Consider the following 11,616-nt stretch of genomic DNA (forward strand, 5'->3'; position numbering starts at 1 on the left):
TTTGAAACTGGAGTATGTATATACAATACAATATATATATGGTTATTTTAGCACATAAGCACTTAAAAAAGATGAAAAATTATAATAATTTAAGTAGCGAAAAATCAACCCCCTCCTCCCCCCTCCAGCCCCGCTACCTCCTTGCCAGTGGCATACAAAAAAATCATAGTGCAAAATGCGACATCTGGCTACCAGTCATAAATGCCAAGTATCCTCTATGTATCTAGGTAATAAAACCTGTAGGTGGCTGAGACAAATACTCCTGATGGGAAGAATAAAGGAGCTTAATAGGTTATTATTACTCTGTGTGGGAGCTGAATACACCCAAAGAGCAGGAGTACAAGCCACCAGTATTTAACCTAGTTTTCTCACCTTTAAAACCACAATAATATTATGAGATTTCGGGAAGATTGTGTTTAGGATTAGTTCTAGAGATTAGGTTTGTATTATCCAGTTATTTTTACTTCAGGTTTACTTTAAGCTACGATTAAGCTCGGGAAATTCGAACAACGATCAGGACGATAAGTTGATATATAAACAGTGGGCAGAATGAAAGTGCTGGAAATAATACATCTCTCATGGGCCAGATGTACTTGGAACTCCAATGCAACTTCCTTTCTCTTATCTCTGGAGGCAGCTCAGTCAGGAGTTAAGCTGGCCAAACACTAGGCCGATTCCCAAACGATCAACAGCAGATTTGATCACTGGGATCGAATCTGCCGTCAAAATGTTAACGCTAAATTTCGATCTATTTCGTCCCGAAATAGATCGGTCCCGTCAATCGCTCATGGTGGGAAATTACAGTTGATCGCCCTGCACTCTGCAATCCCTCATAAATCACAGCCGTGCTGTGAGGCTGTGTTTACATCTGTAGTGTTAGTCTCAGCTGCTCCCCCGCCTCCTGCATAGCTCCGGTCCCTGCCCCCATCCCTTCCCTCCAATCAGCGGGGAGGGAAGGGATGCAGGCGGGGACCGGAGTTCTGCAGGAGGCGGGGAGAGCAGCAGACTGACACTATAGAGATAAACACAGACAGCTCTGACAAGCGGTTTGTCAGCAGCGTGGCTGTGATTTATGAGGGATTGCAGAGTGCAGGGGGACCTTAGGGGGGTTTGAGATAGCAACAGAGGCTGGGCTGTATAGGCAGATCCAGCCTCTGTATGCAGATAACATTCTTCAAACCCACCTCGGGTTATCTTTAAAGGAACACTATCGATAAAAAAAAATACATTGTGATAAGAATAGTTTGGGAAGTGCTGCTAAGTACTGGTGTATGCATTGAACTGCAGTATTTCTTTGTTTACTGTTATCAAATTAGTTTCACACTTTACTGACAGCCAGTGTGATAGACCAGTAAATCACGAGGAAAGGGGCAATCCCTCTCCCTACATCTGTTACCCCTGTGAGTGAGACAGTACTCACTAGCTGAACTGCAGCTATTTGTGTCTTTGACTGAACTGTCTGCATGGAGAGCAAATTAAATGTATCTTGTTTGAGTGCATTATAATCATTTGTAATTCTGTGTGAAACCTGACACCACAGCTTTTCATATAACTCTGTAATCTCACATGCAAAGAACCAGCACAGGCTGTGTCATATACCTTGCAAAGCACAGTCTCACCTTTGCAAATGATACGTTCCAATACAGCTAAATCGTACGCACTGCAAATTAAAGCTTTTGCCTCTGATATCTAACATGAAAAAGTAGGAAAATGTTTACACAGCTACTTAGACATTTTTTGTACATTGTCATTTTTAGAACACTTGGGTATTGATAGTGTTCCTTTAAAAAGCATCAGAGCAACAAAGCTTGTTCTCCAATTGGTAACACGACGGGTCCTCAACTAGAAAACCACCGGGAAAACGGCCACTCAACCCTCCCGGGTGGGGGGGGGGGGGGGGAGTCCTCCAGGATTGCAACAGAATGACAATGGTGGACTTCCCCTGCAGTTGTCAAAACATCTTAAGGAATTTAAAAATCCAAAGGGAGTAGTTCATTCTTTGTTTTCTGATACATTTTGTTTTTTAAAGTGGATTCAAAAAATGGTGTATTTAAAATGATAATGCAAAACACTAGGGTTTTGCCATACAGAACTAGAAACTTGTGGTTGCAATTAATCACAGGTGTCCAGGTCCTCACCGAAAACAACTGGTGCTTTTCCTTGTGCTGTCTCCTCCTTCTCTCCCCCTCCCCAAAGAGCATTGATATGGTCCATGTCATGTGACCAACTAAAGTCCCCACTGCAGCCACACCCAACCAGTGACCGACAGTCTCTTCAAGACATTATTATTATTATATATAAAGAAGCTATACATGGGTTGATCTTTTTGTTTATTTTCTCAGTACTTTTTCAAGCAATCATCATTTTAGATTGACTATTAATTTTTTTAAGCAAACATCTATAATTATTTTTGTCATTATTATTATTATTATTTCAATGTTAAAAGTAATCTATAGAGTGATAAAAAAAAACTGCTGAAAAGAGTAGACTCAGTCATAGATTAGGTTTATGCCCATTGACATAAATGTTCACTAGATACTAATAATTTGATGCTGATGCAGCCTGTAAATAACCAATCAAAATCAGCAACCGCATTGGTCTAGGCCATTTCCAAACAGCTGATTACAGACTGAAGATACTCAAAGGCATCAACTTGAAATTACTAATAACTCACTGACCTTCTCTTTAGGCTGCTTACACACTAAGACGTTACAGGCGCACGTTAGTGCAGCCTGTAACGCTCCCCCAACGCACAGCAATGTAACACAAGTGGGCTGTTCACACTGCCCACATTGCGTTACATGTAACGCTGCACGTTCTTCCGAAAGTGCAGCATGCTACGGCGTTACAGCGGCTTAAGCCGCGTTAGACTGTTTGCACATGCTCAGTCATGTTGGGGAGTAGCGGAGAGCAGCCAGGCACATGGCTAATTAATATTCACTGCACGTTGTGACGTGTGCAGTGTTTACTTCCTGGTGGGGCCGCTCTGTGCGGCGATTGGCCAGCGGGACCACGTGATGCCGCATGCATCCAGGAGTACGCATCACGGCATCACGGCCGCCAGAGTGAGCTGCACAACGCGGCTCACTCTGACGTCCAAATCGAAGAGCACCAGGCGTCGCGTTAGGTGCACGTTATGCGACCTTAACGTAGCACCTAACGCAACGTCTTAATGTGCAAGTAGCCTAAAACATCTAAATAAATATTGCTCACTTACACCAATACGTATGAAAAAAATAATACTAATAATAAACATTCCATTTATAGAATGCAGCTGAAATATTTTTCTATAAAATGTATGTATTAAATAAAATAAATATAATAGCAACAATTTGTTGTATAAAAAGTTTATGTTTAGAGCACGCCATCATTGTACATTTAATAATTCAATCAAGGCGGGGGGCTTGCTTAGCTAACACATGTTTAACTATTTCACATTCCTGGACGTGAAACTCACGTCCAGGAAGCCATGTGCGCTCCTGCGCGTCCACGCGGCCGATCGCGCGCGTGCACGCGCGCGATCGGCCGGCGGTTTGTTAGCCAGTGAATCAGTGAATCGGGCAACGGTGCCCGATCACTGATTCCTCTCCCCCGCAGAAAAAGCGACAGCTTCTCTCGGAAGCTACGCTTTTTCTGCCTCCTATGTCGCTCTAAGCGTACGTGGTACGCTTAGAGTGACGTCACTGTAAACAACTCATGGCTGCCATCTTGTGGCCAAAAAGTAAACTACATCTAAATGTTAAATAAAAATAAAAATACACATATATTTACAAAAAAAATACAATTTCAATCCCACCCTCCCAAAAATACCCACATAAAATGTTTAATTAAAAAAAAAAAAAAAACATTACAATTAAAAAAAAAAAAAAAACACAAATATTTACCTAAGGGTCTAAACTTTTTAAATATCTATGTAAAGATGAAATATTTCTTTTTTTTTATTATTATAAGCTTGTAAATAGTGATGAATGCAAAATGGAAAAAATGCACTTTTATTTCCAAATAAAATATTGTCGCCATACATTGTGATAGGGACATAATTTAAATGGTGTAATAAACGGGACAAATGGGCATATACAATACGTGGGTTTTAATTATGGAGGCATGTATTATTTTAAAACTATAATTGCCGAAAAGTGAGAAATAATGATTTGTTTCCGTTTTCTTCTTATTCTTCCTTTTAAAATGCATTTACAGTAAAGTGGCTCTTAGTAAAATGTACCCCCCAAAGAAAGCCTAATTGGTGGCGGAAAAAACAAGATATAGATCAGTTCATTGTGATAAGTAGTAATAAAGTTATAGGCTAATGAATGGGAGGTGAACATTGTTCGGATGCATGAAGCGAAAAACGACTGAATGCGAACTGGTTAAAGTTGAACTCCTCTCTTTGAGAAGAAGAGTTTTTGTACCCTACATTTTGGATTCCCAATAAGCAGTATTCAAGCATTTTGATGCTGGTGTGGAACGGTTCTTTGGCTTGGCTGTATACTTCTGAATAAAGATTATACAAAAGAATATTAAATTAAAAAAACAAAAACAAAAAAACAGCAGACCAAAAAGCCGGGGAAACTAATAAACATAAATATAGGTAAAATAATAATAATAAAAAAAAAATGTATTCAAGAGTCTGCAGACCACAAAAAGAGAGAGGGAGGAAAAAGAAAAAGAATATAGACATCCTTAAAGCATTATTATCATGCATTATATGTGTACAAGCTTTTAACTTACTAAGTACTAGCAGTAGGGTATTGTACTGTGTTAGTCATCAGTAAAAGCAAGACCAACTTCTTGCTTTTACTGATGGCTAAGGCCCCCGTTCACACTTGCGTTTTGCCATGCAAACGGACCGGATCCTGATCGGATCAGGACCTGATCCTGATTGGAACCGTACGGTTCTGATCCGGATCCGATCCGTTTGCATCAGGCATGCATCAGGCTGCAATCCGGATCCGTGGGCAAAAAATAGCGAAATTTAAATTAAAAAAATGTTGGGGTCAGCAGAAGGTGCACCTGGTGCACCTGTAGAATCAGGTTCCTCCGCTGCAGGCCTCACCTCCACCTCCGACATTCTGCCAAACAGCTCCAGCACGTCTGTCACTGCTGCTCCACTCCAGACATGGCCCATGTGTCCCCATCCGAAATGGCCGCTTGCATACGCATATGAAGTGGGGTAGAACGTCAGGTGTTTGTAGGCAGTGTGTTCTGTGCCTTCCGTTCCCCATTGGCTTCTGTGTTCCGGATGATGCAGTCAGGCTCAGGTCCGGCTCCGGTCCGGGTGCGTGGGCCGGAGATCCGGACCCAAGAAATAGCGCATGTTGGAAAAGTGTCCGGAGTCCGGATCCGGTCCGGCTCCGTACTGTACGGAACGTACGCATGTGAACGTCCGCATAGCCTTTGCATTGCTATGCGGAACGTACGTTCCGTTTGTACAGTATACGGTCCGGATCCGGCCCGGCGAATCCGGACAGGGAACGCTAATGTGAACCGGGCCTAACACGGTACAATACCCTACTGCTACTACTATGCTTGAAGATACCGCAATGTACCGCACTTTCCTGGAACTAAAGAAAGACCTGAAGAAACTTGCACAACTGAACAGCGACATCTTTTTCTTGACTACATGCAAAAAAAACTTATACCTCAAAGACTAAGGATACAGAATCCCACCCTACATACATACAATAGAAGGATTGCAGAGGAAAAAAAAACTTCTTGTTTTAAGTACTTACTAAGTACATTTTTAAAACAGGTCCACATAAAACAGCATGAACTGAGCCATGTCACCAATCGCAAACACATCCTATTAAACCATGCGAAAACTGTGTAGTGAAATCATTTCAACATAGACCAGCCTTGTCCTTTGGGCATGTTGCAGTGACAGTCCCATTGTGATATTCTGCTGCCCTCTTCTGGCAATGAGGTACCATGCACCTTTAGTCTAAGGCCTCGTAGAGAGAGAATGCCGAACCTTTCACAGACTCTCCTCAGTAGCATATGATATGAATTAGTAGGGCTACTGGGTAGCCGTCAATGAAGTACAATGCATGCTGAATTTTACTATAACAACAGGCTGCAGCCTTGCCAAGCTTCCACTGTTTTATCGTGCCTGCTTATTAACCCTCCCAGAACCAGCGCCTGCACGTTGGGGAGGAGGGGGTTAAACCTGTCTGTCTGTCTGTGCGTCACCACTTGCTGTACTCCTGCTGTAAGCGCCATGCCTTTATTATGGTTTTGTATCTTTTCTGTTTATTCTAAAATGATATGTTTTTTTTTTTTGCCCTTTTTTCCTCGTTTGTTTCCTCGTTTGTTTTGATTTCCTTTTATACAGATTTGAATTTCTAATGTTGATTTAAAGAGCAGAGAAGTTTGTTGGCTGTGCGATAATATTTTTTTTTCGATTTTCTTTTGTAAGAGAAATATTCTATTTATTTGACTGGAAGACAATAAAGAACTCTGACAATACCGACATTTAAAATAACCAGATGCATTTTTTATTATTCAGTGTATTAAAAGGTAAAACAATAGGGGGGTATATATATATATATATATATATATATATATACACACAGTGTGTTGCAAAAGTATTCGCCCCCAGCCCCCCCCCCCCCCTTGAAGTTTTCCACATTTTGTCACATTACTGCCACAAACATGCATCACTTTTATTGGAATTCCACGTGAAAGATCAATACAAAGTGGTGTGCACATTAGAAGTGGAACGAAAATCATACATGATTCCAAACATTTTTTACAAATAAATAACTGCAAAGAGTCAATACTTTGTAGAACCACCTTTTGCTGCAATTACAGCTGCCAGTCTTTTAGGGTATGTCCCTACCAGCTTTGCACATCTAGAGACTGAAATCTTTGCCCATTCTTCTTTGCAAAACAGCTCCAGCTCAGTCAGATTAGATGGACAGCGTTTGTGAACAGCAGTTTTCAGATCTCGCCACAGATTCTCGATTGGATTTAGATCTGGACTTTGACTGGGCCATTCTAACACATAGATATGTTTTGTTTTAAACCATTCCATTGTTGCCCTGGCTTTATGTTTAGGGTAATTGTCCTGCTGGAAGGTGAACCTCCGCCCCAGTCAAGTCTTTTGCAGTCTCCAAGAGGTTTTCTTCCAAGTTTGCCCTGTATTTGGCTCCATCCATCTTCCCATCAACTCTGACCAGCTTCCCTGTCCCTGCTGAAGAGATGCACCCCCGAGCATGATGCTGCCACCACCATATTTGACAATGGGGATGGTGTGTTTAGAGTGATGTGCAGTGTTAGTTTTCCGCCACACATAGCGTTTTGCATTTTGGCCAAAAAGTTCCATTTTAGTCTCATCTGACCAGAGCACCTTCTTCCACATGGTTGCTGTGTCTCCACATGGCTTGTGGCAATCTGCAAATGGGACTTCTTATGCTTTCTGTTAACAATGCCTTTCTTCTTGCCACTCTTCCATAATCTTTTTGTAACCTAAGCCTGTTTTAAATTTCTCAATAACTTGATCCCTGACCTGTCTTGTGTGTTCTTTGGACTTCACGGTGTTTTTGCTCCCAATATTCTCTTAGACAACCTCTGAGGCCCTCACAGAGCAGCTGTATTTGTACTGACATTAGATTACACACAGGTGCACTCTATTTAGTCATTAGCACTCATCAGGCAATGTCTATAGGCAACTGACTGCACTCAGATCAAAGGGGGCCGAATAATTATGCACACACCACTTTGCAGTTATTTATTTGTAAAAATGTTTGGAATCATGTATGATTTTCGTTCCACTTCTCACACCACTTTGTATTGGTCTTTCACGTGGAATTCCAATAAAATTGATTCATGTTTGTGGCAGTAATATGACAAAATGTGGAAAACTTCAAGGGGGCCAAATACTTTTGCAACCCACTGTGTGTATATATATATATATATATATATATATATATATATATATATATATATATATATATATATATATATATATATATATATATACACCCACACACACACAAACACACACATGTGCTACCAGATAATTCTAAAGTATTACTTTCTGGTGTAAAAATATAAAGTAATATAATATAAAAATGTGTCCCAGCTCCTTACTCTCTGTAAAGTCATCCTGCCTGTGTTTATACCACAGTCATTCCATCCATGTGGAAAAAAACTATTCTCTACAGCTCACAAGACAGCAAGCACTGGAAAGAGGCATACTGAATGGTTATGTCATATCCAGTAGGCACAGAACTGTACAGTAAGCTTTCTGCTGCTTACAATCAGTGTAGCCGTCTTGCAGAATCGCACAGATCTGTTGCTATATTTGGACCAGGCTTAAATTCTTGGCTTCTTAGATTCCTCACATGGTCATGTTAAAGATCCAAGCAGAAAGAAAAAATAAGGGAACAGTACATTTTTAAACCAAATATAGTATGCCAGAAAAATGAAGGAAGTTGGATTGCTGGAGTGGGAAACTCTTATAAATGGTTTAAGATATCATATTCATCGATTATTACCAGAATTTGCACTTTTATTCAATTTGTATAATCAGTGTGGGGAGCTTGAGAATATAATTAGCAGACATTAAGATGTGTGGAAAGTGGATAGAGCTTTTAAAGGGCGTTTGCCGTATAATCCTGACTTCTATATATACAGGATCTTCTCAAAAAATTAGCATATTGTGCTAAAGTTCATTATTTTCTGTAATGTACTGATAAACATTAGACTTTCATATATTTTAGATTCAAATACACACAACTGAAGTAGTCCAAGCCTTTTATTGTTTTAATATTGATGATTTTGGCATACAGCTCATGAAAACCCAAATTTCCTATAAAAAAATTAGCATATTTCATCCGACCAATAAAAGAAAAGTGTTTTTAAAACAAAAAAAAAAGTCAACCTTCAAATAATTATGTTTAGTTATGCACTCAATACTTGGTCGGGAATCCTTTTGCAGAAATGACTGCTTCAATGCGGCGTGGCATGGAGGCAATCAGCCTGTGGCACTGCTCAGGTGTTATGGAGGCCCAGGATGCTTCGATAGCGGCCTTAAATAAGCTCATCTAGAGTGTTGGGTCTTGCGTCTCTCAACTTTCTCTTCACAATATCCCACAGATTCTCTATGGGGTTCAGGTCAGGAGAGTTGGCAGGCCAATTAAGCACAGTAATACTATGGTCAGTAAACCATTTACCAGTGGTTTTGGCACTGTGAGCAGGTGCCAGGTCGTGCTGAAAAATGAAATCTTCATCTCCATAAAGCTTTTCAGCAGATGGAAGCATGAAGTGCTCCAAAATCTCCTGATAGCTAGCTACATTGACCCTGCCCTTGATAAAACACAGTGGACCAACACCAGCAGCTGACATGGCAACCCAGACCATCACTGACTGTGGGTACTTGACACTGGACTTCAGGCATTTTGGCATTTCCCTCTCCCCAGTCTTCCTCCAGACTCTGGCACCTTGATTTCCGAATGACATGTAAAAGTTGCTTTCATCGGTAAAAAGTACTTTGGACCACTGAGCAACAGTCCAGTGCTGCTTCTCTGTAGCCCAGGTCAGGCGCTTCTGTCGCTGTTTCTGGTTCAAAAGTGGGTTAATGCTTCCATCTGCTGAAAAGCTTTATGGAGATGAAGATTTCATTTTTCAGCATGACCTGGCACCTGCTCACAGTGCCAAAACCACTGGGAAATGGTTTACTGACCATGGTATTACTGTGTTCAATTGGCCTGCCAACTCTCCTGACCTGAACCCCATAGAGAATCTGTGGGATATTGTGTAGAGAGAGTTGAGAGACGCAAGACCCAACACTCTGAATGAGCTTAAGGCCGCTATCGAAGCATCCTGGGCCTCCATAACACCTGAGCAGTGCCACAGGCTGATTGCCTCCATGCCACGCCGCATTGAAGCAGTCATTTCTGCAAAAGGATTACCGACCAAGTATTGAGTGCATAACTGAACATAATTATTTGAATGTTGACTTTTCTTGTTTTAAAAACATTTTTCTTTTATTAGTTGGATGAAATATGCTAATTTTTTGAGATAGGAAATTTGGGTTTTTATGAGCTGTATGCCAAAATCATCAATATTAAAACAATAAAAGGCTTGAACTACTTCAGTTGTGTGTATTTGAATCTAAAATATATGGAAGTCTAATGTTTATCAGTACATTACAGAAAATAATGAACTTTATCACAATATGCTAATTTTTTGAGAAGATCCTGTATATATATGTTATGGTGCCAATCTGGTTACTAATATGTTGGTTTCACCATCTGCAAACTTAAAGGACAACTATCACAAAGACATTTAAAATGCATAATAATAACAAGTATAATATTTTTATAGTACTTTTCTCCCTGGGGACTCAAAGTACTGTGACCCTGCGTTCCGCAGTCTCAAAGGCTCGAGAAAAGAGGTGGGTTTTTAGCCTTCTCTTAAAGAGTATCTGTACTATGAAAATCTTACACAAATAAATGTATCAGCCTAATCTTTCTGCACATACAGCTGTTCAGAAAGTCACAGCTCCTGAGCCTGCAGACAATGGCTGTGAGCAGAGACCTTGCCTGACTCATACACATAGCAACACACAAAGCCTGCAGGGGGCGTGGAGGTGTATATAACTTCTCCCTATCACAGCAGAGCAGTGCATTCCTCTCTGCTTCGACAAGGTTTGACAAAGGAAAGAAGATTAGATTTATTACAGAGACAGTGCAACTAGAAAAGCCTGCAGCAAGCCAGACCAAATTAGAACAGGTGTAGGAACTTATACGATAGGAGAAATAAGGCTGAAAATTTTGTTACAGAGTTTCTTTAAAGAAAACCTGTAACAAAAAAAAAACAAAAAAAACCCTCTGGGGGATAATTACCACGGGAGGGGGAAGCCTCTGGATCCTAACGAGGCTTTCCCTCGTTAGAATTTCCCAGCAATCCAGTGCTGTGACCCCCGGAACAGTGGCGAGGTAAATATTTACCTGCTGAAGATACAAAAAAGGAATTGACTCTTGGTTGCATGTGAAAAAGTAGAAAGCTACAAATATCTGAAATATACAAAGAGTGTTAAAATATCTAGCTTGATAAACCACATACACATACAATTACATCCACAAATACAAATAAAATGCCGGACTGACTCTTGAAGCAAGTGTAATGGAACTGCAGTCCCCAACACTTATGTATAATGTATAAAGCTTCTGGGAGGATCCCAGGACAGATAATCCAAAACAATGCCTAGAGCAGGGGTCTCAAACTCAATTTACCTGGGGGCCGCAGGAGGCAAAGTCAGGATGAGGCTGGGCCGCATAAGGAATTTCTCAATCGTGGCGCATGGCCGCGCCTCTCACTCTTCCTTCACAGAGAGGGGCTGGGAGAGGCTGCGATTGACGTCAGGAGGGGCAGAGCTGAAGCTGAAAGCTCTGCCCCTTCCAGGAAATGCCGGCGGATTGCCCCCCGGGCGATTTGGGGGCTCTGCAGCCCTTGTTTAGCGGAGGGGATACGGCGGACTACTTGGGAGCACTGAGGCGAACTGTAAGGAAGCTTTTGCCGGCGAGGGCCACAAAATATTGTATCGAGGGCCGCAAATGGCCCGCGGGCCGCGAGTTTGAGACCCCTGGCCTAGAGTAAGTTGCTCCAGATTAC

This window comes from Hyperolius riggenbachi, chromosome 6, assembly GCF_040937935.1.
Source record: "Hyperolius riggenbachi isolate aHypRig1 chromosome 6, aHypRig1.pri, whole genome shotgun sequence".
In the NCBI taxonomy this organism is placed as follows: Eukaryota; Metazoa; Chordata; class Amphibia; order Anura; family Hyperoliidae; genus Hyperolius; species Hyperolius riggenbachi.